The sequence below is a fragment of the Cupressus sempervirens genome, chromosome 8, assembly GCF_028749045.1.
Source record: "Cupressus sempervirens isolate cs-2001-9-10 chromosome 8, ASM2874904v1, whole genome shotgun sequence".
Taxonomy (NCBI): domain Eukaryota; kingdom Viridiplantae; phylum Streptophyta; class Pinopsida; order Cupressales; family Cupressaceae; genus Cupressus; species Cupressus sempervirens.
Window position 1 is genome coordinate 223206732 of NC_143125.1, and position 11730 is coordinate 223218461.

Genomic DNA, 11730 nt, shown 5'->3' on the forward strand with positions numbered 1-11730 from the left:
TAGGAGGGGACATGTTTGGTATTAATGTCAAGGTCTAATCCCAACATCTCCACCCTAGACTTTTCTTAAAACTTTTTTTATTTCCTCAAGCTCTTACTTGGTGGCCTGACACGTATACTCAACCTTGGGAGGATTAAAACAAGTTACCTTGTTGTTATGATAAAGTATGTTCTTGTTTCCTTTATATATAAAAAATCCAACCTCTCCCCTAGGTGGCTAGTGTTAGTCTGACTTTTTGTTTGATAGAAGTCTTTTGTCCAATTGTAGAAAAGTCAAGTTTTTCATTCTAGTGAAACATAGGGTTTCTAGATAATTCATCCATTTGCTAGCCTTTGAAAAACTTTGTGAAAACCCTAAGTTTCTTTCTATTTGTAATTGTCAGGCGTAAAATATTTGAATTTTCAAATAAGGTGAATATTCTGTTCTCTTTTTATCTTCTGTGGCCTCTAGACACCTTTCCTCTCATATTTCCCAACCGTTCGATCTAAGTAGATGCACCATTGTTGTTACCTCGCTTTGCAAACATGGGCACTTTTTATGTATGGCGAGGTAGTGAGTGCTGAAAAGTTTATAAAATGGGACCAAAAAATAAAGATACGACAGTCAAAACTTTGTTTTCTAGCTGATTTATTAGTCAAGTACACACTACAATTACTATAAAAATAAGAAAGGGGACCCAATAGAAGTAGTCTGAAGTTAGAGCTGGAATAATGCTTTTTTCGATGTTTCGCTACCTCACTATCAAAAAAATTTTACATCTCGCCATTAGCGAAGTAGCGAGGCCCAGTGAAATTGAAGAGTCGGTAACATTGCAATTCATCAGTACCATGACTAATCTAGGTGGCATGATAAGTAATAACTGTCATTGTTAGAAGCAGTTAATAGAAGTAATAATAATCTAATGGACCCTTGCATTTCATAGTGCGAAAATTCATTAAAGTTGCTGAAGCTTGGTACCTCGCTAATGAAAAATTTTGACATCTCGTCGTTAGCGAAGTAGTGAGGCCCCGTGAAATCAAGAGCTAGTGGGACCTTTAGTAATGTAGAATGATGATTAGGACTAATGTAAGATCTTAAAGGGTGCCAACTGTGCAAAATTTTGTACTTCATCAATGCCCTTCTGATCAAATGTGCGAGAAATCTTGAGCTTCAGATTAGAATAGAATCAACAGTCCTCGCTACCTCGCGTTGAAAAGTTGCATGTTATTTAAGCTATGCGACGTAGCGAGTATGGGTCAAAAGACTGTGTGCAATTTCCTCACCTTTGATTAGACCTATGATCAACAACCATTGTCTTCTCACTATGAAAAGTTGCTAGGGAGATATGTATAGCAACATAGCGAATAAGGGCCCACTGCCTTCTTTTTGAGCAAGCCTAGTAACATATCATCTGTCAAATTTAGATTAGATCAATGGTTGTCACTCCTTCACCATGGCAAGGTGCTCATTCTTTATTCATAACGAAGTAGCGACCTGCTGACACATGTCGTCAATTGCTAGTGGGTTCGAACATAAGCGCCATCAAGGAAAGAGTTATGTACGGGGTAAGTTTTCATTGGATGAATTGACCAACATGTCAAGTGCAATGCCTAGTTGTTCTCTCCATATCACATGATCGTAGGATTATAGAATGTGGGCCACTCTCTGTATTAATTAGACATGAAAGCATAATTCATGAGAAAAAATAGAGTATAATACAAAAAGATTTCATCAGTTTCATCTTACGCAAGCAAAGATTTTGAGCCATTCCTGTGTAGAAGCAATTACTGAAGGAAAGCATGCTGAAGTCTGGCAAAATTTGTGAAATTGTCTGTTCGTGAAAATTTTATAGAAATATAGAGGAAAAAAAAGATATAATTCAAGTAAGTAGTACTACCATAATCTTCATAGGCTTTTCAGTTCTGTAAAAAATAGTCCAAGATGCCTCTGAAGAAGGGATTTTTAGGTCAAATAAACTATTTGGATAGAAATGTGCATGATGACTTGCTTGAGTTGCTCCCTAAGTCTACTATAGAGACATTGCAAGTTAAGAGGTTAACCTCATTGAATCCTAGACTAAGGATAGCTGATGGATTGTATGATAACGATAATTGGGTCCAGGATGCTCAAACTTCTCAAACTGGTTTGAGTTTGTTCAAAAAATGGTTTGCACAAAGGAAATTATATGCCCCACATGCCAATATATGGAATTTTGATCTGGGAAAGCTAGTTGTTCCAAGCGTGTTTATGGATTATGACCTTCTTGAGGCCGTGGCAAGGAGTTATGATTAAGCGACTAGGGTAGTGAGAAGAATGGATGGTGAAGTTTTAATTACCATTAGTCTAGAAGAGATTAGGGAAGTTTTCAGTTTGGGACCTCTCACTAGGTATCATGTGCCCATTGATTTGATAGAATTAGAAAAAGAATATATGTCAGAAAGGGATGTAGTTAGACAAGGTGCACTGAAGGCCCACATAGGCAAAATTGGAAACCTACTAGAAATTACAACATCTTCTAAAGAACCTTTCAAGAAATCATGCTTTAATGCCAGGGCAGTAGAGATATACAGGACCCTGTGGAGAATCTTCGGAGAGGGTGAAGAAGATTTTATTCTTGTGAGCTTCATGTATATGATCACCCAAATCTCCTCTATTGGTGTAGAAATAATTTTTAATTTTGCATCTTACTTGGCTAATGAGATTCACAATGGATTGGTGGGGATTGTAAAGGGCAAGGTGGAGAAGGTTTGGGGTAAGTACTCCATATTGATGCATATGTTTCTATTTAAAGGGGTTACATATTTCGGTAAAGAAATGGTTTTAAATAGGGAACAAGAGGGGGAAGCACTACTAGTTCAATTCTGGAGTGCAGACATGACCGAGGAAGCAGAAAATGCTAGTTTTGAAAGATTTGATAGGCGCTTTGCTTGTAAACTAAGATGCCTCATATTGAGTGACAATCCTAGAATTCCTAAGGCACTAATGCACCTTGTTAGGCCTATGGATAGACCCCATAGTCTAAAAGTTTCACATAATTGGAGAGATATCATCCCATATCCAGTCTTAACTGTCATTAGAGCTTATGGATTCAAAGGGACACCCCATATACTATCCTATCAGGTGCCTTTCAATGTAGGGGTAGCTGAAATTTTATGGCAGTTGGGAGGAGTGGAGGAGACCTTTTTGCACAAAAGGGGAATAGGATCAATTTTTCCTACTTGCACTGTAGCTCACCAATTTATAATAGCTAAAGAGGTGTGGATCTTCCTCTACAAATTTTTGGATCAGTATAAGACGGCAGTATCTCACTCTCATTTTTGTGACACATAAGATTTCTTTAATTCTGCTCTTAGACATAGGATCAAGCTTCATCCAAGTCAGCATGAATTCTATTTCCCTAAAGATGTAATAAGGAATGAATATTCTCTCCAGGATCAAGAAACAAAGAAAGAGAAATGGAGAGTCTATTCAAAAGTTTTGGAGTTTATTAATTATTTTGACAAGGATTACAGTCCTCTTAGTAATGCTACAACTAATGCAGATAGAATAAATAAGCTCATGAGTACATTCCCTGAAATAATGGAGGTAATGAATGAAAAGAAACAACATTTTATTGATTCTTTTCTAGATAAAGGCAGGGAAGTTATGAGGAAATTGGGTTTCACCCCTAACATAGGGATAGGTCCATTGGTTGTGCGAAAGAGGACAGGATATATTGTCATTCAGGATCCGATGCCCACTGTAAACAAATTAAAGCAGATAATTGAGTCTACTACTACTATTTTTGAAGAAAGACCCCCTGAACCTTCTCCCAAAAGAAGAAAAATAATAAGGGAAGAGGTATCACATGATGAAGGTTACTCACCTTCCCAAACTCTAGTGAGAATTGAGGAGGAGCAACTCACCAATGAGAAAATTGAACAAATGGGATCACAGGGAGAATTTTTTGTCTCTCTGGTAGAAATTGATGAAGGAAACCCCTAGGAGCCTCCTATGCTAAGTTTTGAAATAACTCTAGCAGATTTCAGGTGAAGGGAATTAGAAACTATTTTAGAACAAGCCAGTCAACAATTTTTTTCTGATAACAGTTTTGTAAAATCTAGGGCTTTCGATCAGTTCGCATGGAGGGCAAACATGCCCATTTTTGAGAAAGGATGTAGGAAAATGAAAATAGAGCATCCAAAAATGGATGAAGCCTCTATTCAGAATCAAATAAAGGAACAAATGATACAAGAGTTCCAAAATATAACCCCTGAACAGGGTAGATAGATGGTGAAAGATGCAAATATTTTATTATTGCCCAATTGGGATATTGTTAATGCCTTAATTTTTAATTCTGTGTCAAATAATTTAGGATTACAGGATCTAGATAAAGAGGAATTCTTGGGAACAACATTTAGTAATGACCAAGCTGCTCTTGTTATGTGGTCATTAAGAAGAGGATCCAAGACTACTCCATCACAGCCTGATGATTTAGGACTAATAGGGAGTATCACTGTGAGGAGGGTCGCTAATACTTCACATGTACAGGCAGCCCACATGAATGTGGATTATTCTAAATTTTTCTTGGCCACTGCAGAAAAAGAAGAAAAGGAAATGATTGATCTGTAGAGTAAGTATGAAATAGTGGTGGATGCCTACAATAAAGAAGTAAAAAAGAGAATTGAGCTTGGAAACAAGCTATTGGGAAAAACCACTAGGCCAAAAATAACATACTCTCACCCCCCAGTTGAACCTTTTAAATGCACCCCTCTCATAGAAATAATAGATACACCCCAAAGGCCACAATACTACACTGCTGAGGACTTTGAAGAAGAAAAAAGCAAATTGTGGGCTTTACATGTAGAATTGGAATCCAAATATGAAGATAAATTGAGAAAAGCTCTCGCATATTTGGGGGACAAGATTGAATGGCCACTAATTTATGATCAGTTGGCCAGGGTGATTAGTATCTGGGAGGATTTGAAGTCTAATGATGAGGCTCTAATGCCTATTTTGAATAAATGGGTGACAAGGGAGAAAGAAATAACACTTTTGTGTTTCTTTGTTATAGATAATTCTTTTGATCAAATTGAAAAGCATTTGATATTGTTTCTGATCTTACTGATTTTAGTAATAAAAGGATTTGTTTAAAAAAAGTAGTAGTAGGCTACTTTGAGAAATATAAGAGTTAGAAATTCAATTTTTTTTCTCATGCCCTAGACAAAAAGAATAATTTGAAAGGAAAAGATGAATGGGCAAAGGAACTTAATGATTTATTCTATTTAAGAATGAATCAAGTCATTAATGAATCAGGGCATGCATGGTGAGCCACCACAACAGAAGAAATGGTGAAGGCCCAAATATTCTTTGATTCTTTAAAGAAAGAATTTGTTACCATTAACAATGATGCTGAATATGTGCTAAAAAGATAGAGGGATATTTCATAGTTCAATTGCCCAGATGATACATTATTTGACAAATGGATGGAAAATATGGCTTCCGTTGAGCAGTTTGATGAAGATGAAGATGATAGTGATGAAATGCAAGGTGAGGAGATCCAAATCACTAAGTTTGTCACTACTCAGACCCTACCGAAAGAAGAAGACAAGGATAATCTGTTACCTTCAGTTATAGACTCGGGACCATAGGAGGCCGATACAACTGAAGAAAGGGAAAAGGTAGAACTTATTCCCCCCATGCAAGATAAAGATGGTGAAAGCCCATAGGTGGAGGTTGACGTGCCATCATTAGAACAAACTTCATCATTGGTTAATTTGGCTACTACATACAAGGAAGGATCAGAATAGCAACCAACTTAGCAACATAGGAGCGTGTAACAAAAGGGCCCACAAAAGGAATGTCTGATGTAAAACTTTTGCTGTTACTCACATTTTTGTCATCTTGTTACAAGTATATGTAAGTTTCTTTTAAAGGACACCTATCATTTGTCTTAAGCCTAAAGCTTGTTGCATCTCACATTATTTAAGTGAGATCGCAAGCCTAAAGAAGGATCCGAATTCTATTTTTCTAAGTAATATGCTTAGTCTATTTTTGGTCCAAATTTTGAAAGCAAGTTTATGATGTATTTTCTCTGTCAATTCCCTAATAATATATGAATATAGAATGAGTTGTTTTTCTCTCTAAAGGTCATTCTGAGTCTATTGTAAATGATATACCATTAAAAAGAAAAATGAATACAAATTGTGAACTGTCCCCATATCAGTTCTTTCTAAATCTTTTCTCCTTTCAATTACTTGGTTGTCTTGATATTGTATAAGTAAAGGCTTGTGCAATTGAATGCAATCTATTTAGGTTGTATATCTATTTATCACTACTATTAATTCAATGGATTAAATAAAAGCTTTGGTGAACATGCTAAGGTTTCTTTAGTAGTGGGAAGGATTTTGAATGTTGAATTTTGATAAGAATTGCTTATAGAATTTGTTGTAAGGAAACAAACTAGATCTAAGAACTTGCTATAGACTTTGAATCCCAATGGATTAGGCACTGATCAAAATTGATTCAGCTGAAGGAGAAATAGATCATAAATGATTATCAAAATACAACATCAAATCAAATTTTACTTTTATTTTCTATAGATCTTCAAAGTTGGCCAGCACTTGTCTACATGGAATGTTTTAGCTTCAGTTAGCCACTACTGTTAAGAACATCTGCAGATCTATAGAAGAATTCTTGGCCATATCTGTTTTATGGGATGTGTTTATCAAGTTAGTAAAGAATTATGTATATGTTTGAGGATTTTTGAATTGAGAATCAGAATGAAACTAAGAATAATCCTGATACAGTTGTTCTAGTTTTTGAATCATCCCTAGGTACACCCACCCTAGTTTTGCAGAGCCAAAAGAGTAGAAAACCATCTATGGTTTTGTTGAAGTTGGGTCCAGATAATTTGCATATGCAATTGTTAATAAGAATTGGCTAGTCTTTAGATTGTGTATGTACTGTCATTCTGGTATTAAGCATTTTGTCACTTAGTAGTTTTAGTGCATTTTAAAACACCAACAAAATGGTGACTCTTCTGGAGAGTTTTCCAACACATTTGTGAGAAAGTACTATAGTTTCTTTGGTCCTGATGTGTACGTGTGTGTCATGTTATCTAAGTTTTGCCTATGGCTATAAGGGAATCATTTAGTGACAAATGTAAAGAAGATAAAACCGAAAGTACCATTGCTACACACTGACGTATCTAGCCTATCTAAGTGTCTTATCTAACAAGCAAGAGTTGTAGTCTTACGACATCAGTGATTGGTTTGTTTGTGTCAGATATTTTTGTTTCTACTTATGTATTATTTTCATTGAGTCAACAATAAGTGTCATTACATATTTTCCTAAAATAGGGTGGCGACTTAGTCAAGGTTTTGAAGCTAGTGCTTGTTGTAACAGAAGGTGAATATGGCTAACAAGAGAAAAAACATAAGAGCCAATCCCAATGTATCAATGTATACTGATCTACCCCAAGGTGGTAGGAAGAACCAAAATAAGAAAAAGACAGATCCAAATCCCACTTGGAAACCTAGAGGTAATGCATCCGTCAATTCCCATTATCAACCAGTAAGAGGAAGAGAGTCTTCTTCGCTTAGCTTTGAATCCGAAACTACAAGACCCTTAGGAGGCATTTTCAGTACCCCATTACACGATGAGAGAGTCTTTCAAGACAAAGATGTATCCACTATAGGAATTGCTTCATCAAGGCCAGATCCTGTAGCAGATATGAACTATAGGCTAGGATTTAGGAGTTCATTTGATAATCCTTTTAATCCTAGAGCAGCCCCTTATGTAGAGCCAAATAAAGGGAAAGGGAAAGGCTATAGGAATCCAAATAAATGAGCCTCAAGCTATACCAAGAAAACCTATACAACCCTCCATGTCAAAATTAGATCTAGATCTTGAGAAGGCTCAAAAAGAGAGGGAAGATCTTGCAAAAGAACTTAAGAAAGTTGAGAATGAAGCTCAAGCTATAGAAACTAGGAGAAAAACCCAATTCATAAAATCTAATTCTGCATTGGCTTCATGGCCCAATTTTTCTATCCCACCTACAATTCCTGCACCAGTTAGTCATCCAATAATCTCAACTCAGGGAGTACCCCAATCTGCTCCTACCTCATCTTCCACTATTGGCACCCAAGTCCCATTTGTCCCACCTCAACAATCCCAAGCTGCTCCCCTGAGTCAAGCTAATATAGCTAGTACTTCAAATGTTCCTAGTTTCCAGAAGAAACTTGTATACCTGGAAAAGTATAGACAAATATCATTTGCTAATATTCCTAGTGCTCCACATCGCATATCATTTGATTTAAGAGATAAAGTGGTTAAGTTCTCTGGGAATAATGTTGTTAATGGTGAAGAACATTTGAGAATTTTCATTGATATGTTGAATGATTATGAAGTTGAACATGAAGATATGGTAATGAAATTGTTGTGCATTCACTAACTAAGGATGCAAGGGATTGGTTTAGGAGGTTACCTGATGACAGTATTACCTCATGGAGTGATTTGGAGAAATTGTTCAAGGAGCAATATGGAGACAACACTAATGCAAGATTCATTCTGAATGAGTTCAACAACATTAAGAACAATCCAAATGAGTCCACATTTGATTTCAATGTAAGATTCCAGAAAGGTATGTACAGATTATTTCAAGTTATGAGGTTAAATGAAAATGTCTATCTCACAACATATTTCAATGCTTTTGATAGCAAAATGGCTTATCAATTGAGGGATAAGGATCCTAAAACTTTAAGGGATGCTTATAAAATTGCAGTAAATATAGAGAATAATAGGAAGGAATCTGGTAAAATAGGTAGGAGGGATGATCCAAAGCTTTTTAATCCTAAGAACAATAATAAAAGGGAGGGTGATAAAACTCTTATAGGAAAGAAGCCAGAAGAACCTACTATAGGCTAGGTTTTGGAATTGCTCAAGAAGATGAATTTCACTAATTTTAATAAGCCAAATTTTGCTGAAAGACCCCCTATGAATAACAGCAATTTCAATAGGTAGCCTAGAATGAAAAATTACCCTTACACCACTTAGTGGAAAGATGGTAAACCAGTTCCCAACCAAACCCAAAATGTGAAGGATAAGGGTACTCCAGATCCCCTGCAAAGGAACACTATAAATATGAATGATGATGTACCATGGTGCATGGTATGTCAATCACCTCATTTTGCTGATTATTGTATTGTGGCTCAGTCATTTGCCCAAGGTCAAGGAGTGCAACCTAAAGAAGAAACTGTAGAGAAAAGCCATGATGATATAAGTTGTAATATGGTAAGCATATGTGATGATTTGATAGATTCTGATTTAGAAGAGCCTGAAAATGATATTACTAGTCAGAGAATTGCTTATCATTTACATCACCAGCAAGTGCTTTCAGATGATGAAGGGTATGATACAGATAAGGTATGCAGTACATTTTTTGATGTAGGTCTCACAAGCTTAAGAATGCCCTCCAAGGAGGAGATTGACAGAATTATAGAAGAAATGATTTCAAAAGTCCATAGTAATTACAATTTGAGAAATAGAATAGTAAATAATGATGCAGGAAAGCCATCCAGTGTATTCATCAAAGATATCACTCATAAGATGAATGATCAAAACAAGAAAATCAATGTAGATGTGCCTAAGTTCAAGGAAAATAAGGGTAAGAAATGGGAACCAAAGAAGAAGGTTCAATTTCAGATAAGTGAAGCAACAAAACTAGTTATGCAACCAAAGAAACCCAAACCTGATGTTATCAAGCAAAATGTGGTGCCTGCTGCTCAAAAGATTCCAATTCTAGGTACTCTTGTAAAACCCACTGTTGTTGAACCTGTTGATATGATATCTATGTTGTCTCAAATCACTGTAAAAGTGCCCTTGTCTAAACTTTTTAGAATTCAAGAGCATAAGAATAAGGCTTTGTCATGGTTGGGTGGAATAGCAAACAATAATATTGTTGTAGATCAAACTGTGTCCCAAAAAATGCCATTAGTAATAGAGGATAGTGGTATCATATCCTAGATTCCTCAAATGTTTTTAGATGATTCCTCAGTTGCATTTATAGAAGATATTGATCCTTTTTTCCTCAATCTAATCATTAAAGGGGAGACCTTAAAAAATTGCATGATAGACTTAGGAGCTTCCAACACTATAATGCTTTTCAAAGTAATGGAAGCCTTAGGTTTGAAGGTGGATACCAAGCAGGGTAGATGTAGAGGGATGGATGCTAGGGAAGTCCCAGTCATAGGTACCATAAATGCCTTACCATTCAAACTAGCTACATATCCTGAAGTAGAATTAACCATGTCTGTCCTTATGGTAGATATACCTCCACACTATGGGATGTTACTCTCCAGGAAATGGAGTGCTGCCATGGGGGGAAGCTTGCAATGTGATCTCACTTATACCACTTTTCATATAGGGGACAAAGATGTCAGGGTAAATAGGGAGCCAAGGGTTGATCACATTTTAGGAGAAGAAATTGACAAAGATACCACTTGTTTCCTAGATACTGGGATTAATGCTTTCAGGGCTAAATTAATTATTGAGGAAGTTGAAAAATTTCTTGCTATCATTGAACATGAAGTTGGATGTTGTATGAACTCACCAAAATTATGGACAATGTTCTTTGATGGGGCTAATTCTAAACAGGGTGCAAGGGCAGGTGTAGTTTTTGTCCCCTGAAAATAACACTTTTAGGTATTCATTCACTTTGAAGTTTTCTTGCACTAATAATATTGCAGAATATGAAGCATTGCTGCTAGGACTCAAAGTTTCCATGCATCATAGAATTAAGAAATTATGTGTGATAGGGGATTCTGAACTAATTATCTCTCAGATCAAAAGAACCTACTCATCCAAGAATAAGAGATTGAAACAATATAGAAATGTAGTTTGGTATCAGATAGAATTCTTTGATGCATTTGGGATCTCATGGAGAGATAGGACTCAAAATAAGATGGCTGATCTGTTAGCAAATGTAGCAATCAAGCCAAAAGAGATATCATTTGCAGGAATCTCTCAGATTGAGGTGCAAAATAGACCATCCATACCTAACAACATTGAAAATTGGCAGATTTTTGAGGATGACAAACATATTACAAATTTTTTGTTAAATGAAGACAAGTACCACAGTCAGGAAATGGATTGCAGTAGACTAATTGAAACCATAAATGGGAAGGAAATCATTTTTGGTCAAGAGATTATGCAATTGAAAACAAATAAGATGCTGAAGGGGTTAGTGGTCTTGGAAAATATTTTTGATAACTAAGACAGAGTAAAGTCAGGAGTTAATGACCCCAAACCTCAGGAGTTAGAAGAAATAAACTTGGGTATTGATGAAGCTCCTAAAAAGTTTTATATTGGCCAAAATTTGCCTGTTAAAATTAGGAAAACATTGATTGACCTACTTAGAAAATACAGACATGTTTTTGCTTGGTCATATGATGACCTTAAGGCTTACAGGGAGGATGGGTTCTAGCATGTCATACCATTGAAAGAAAATGTAAGACCTTTTAGAAAAAAACAGAGACCAATCAATCCTACCCTTGCCCCAAAAATGCAAGAAGAACTGACAAAACTAAGAGATGGTGGGATAATCAAGCCAATCAGGCATTCCACTTGGGTTTCAAACTTGGTTCCTATCAGGAAGAAGAATGGAGATATTAGGCTATGTGTGGATTTTAGAAACTTAAACATTGCATCTTTGAAAGACAATTATGGCTTACCTAATATGGAAGCTATGGTGTAGCAAGTGACTAGCTTTGA